Consider the following 736-nt stretch of genomic DNA (forward strand, 5'->3'; position numbering starts at 1 on the left):
CAGCCGCTGTCCCCACCAGCAGCCCAGTGACCCCGAGCAGCAGGAGCAGCCTCCTGATGGTGCAGAGGGCTTGGAGAGATGCATTAGCAGAATCTTTAAGAAACAGAGAGGGAGAGAGAATTAACACAGTCTTGTCCGCTGCTCACAGCACCACCGAGCCACTGGGGAAGCCCCTGGCTGTCATACATCTGTTTCCAGGACTCACCCAATCCTTCCCCCCAAAGCCAGGAGAAGGTGAGCTAAGGCCATGCATTCTGCCGGAGGTCAAGGCTCAGCACCCTCCTGATCCCAAAGACCATGAAGAGTTCACCCACCGTGCCCCGGCGAGACCTGTGTCCCCCTCGCTTCCCTGCTTGGTGCAGCTGCTGGCATCCCACGGCTCTGCCCGGGGTCCTCAGCACAAGGTGGGTTGTCGGGAACCTGCTCGGCGGGGCGCTGGGGAAAGGAGGGGAGTCCCGGGGAGCAGCTCAGCATGGGCCAGGGCTGGTGGAAGCGACCAAGCCCCAAGCGATGGCACCACTGCCCAGGCTGGCTGCTGGGCAAGGTGAGGAAGCACTTCTCACCATGGCAGCGAGGAGCGGGGCAGCCGCTGAGCGCCAGCGGCCAGGCGCAGGGGGCTCTGCAGAACCAGCTCCCCTTTCCCTCCGCACGCTCCCAGCTCAACGCTGTGCACGTGCACCGCCCCACGCTGAAGGGCCTCTTTGTTCTGCCCCTCACCACCCCGAACCACCTCCTG

General features: G+C 64.0%; 1 protein-coding gene across 1 annotated transcript in view; it reads right to left on the reverse strand.

The window, feature by feature from the left end:
- The window catches only part of TMPRSS5 (transmembrane protease, serine 5), a 20955-nt gene that overhangs the window by 5445 nt on the left and 14774 nt on the right, over positions 1–736 (reverse strand). The window lies entirely within an intron of this gene.

Source organism: Buceros rhinoceros, unplaced genomic scaffold (genome assembly GCF_000710305.1).
Source record: "Buceros rhinoceros silvestris isolate BGI_N320 unplaced genomic scaffold, ASM71030v1 scaffold14224, whole genome shotgun sequence".
Lineage (NCBI taxonomy): Eukaryota > Metazoa > Chordata > Aves > Bucerotiformes > Bucerotidae > Buceros > Buceros rhinoceros.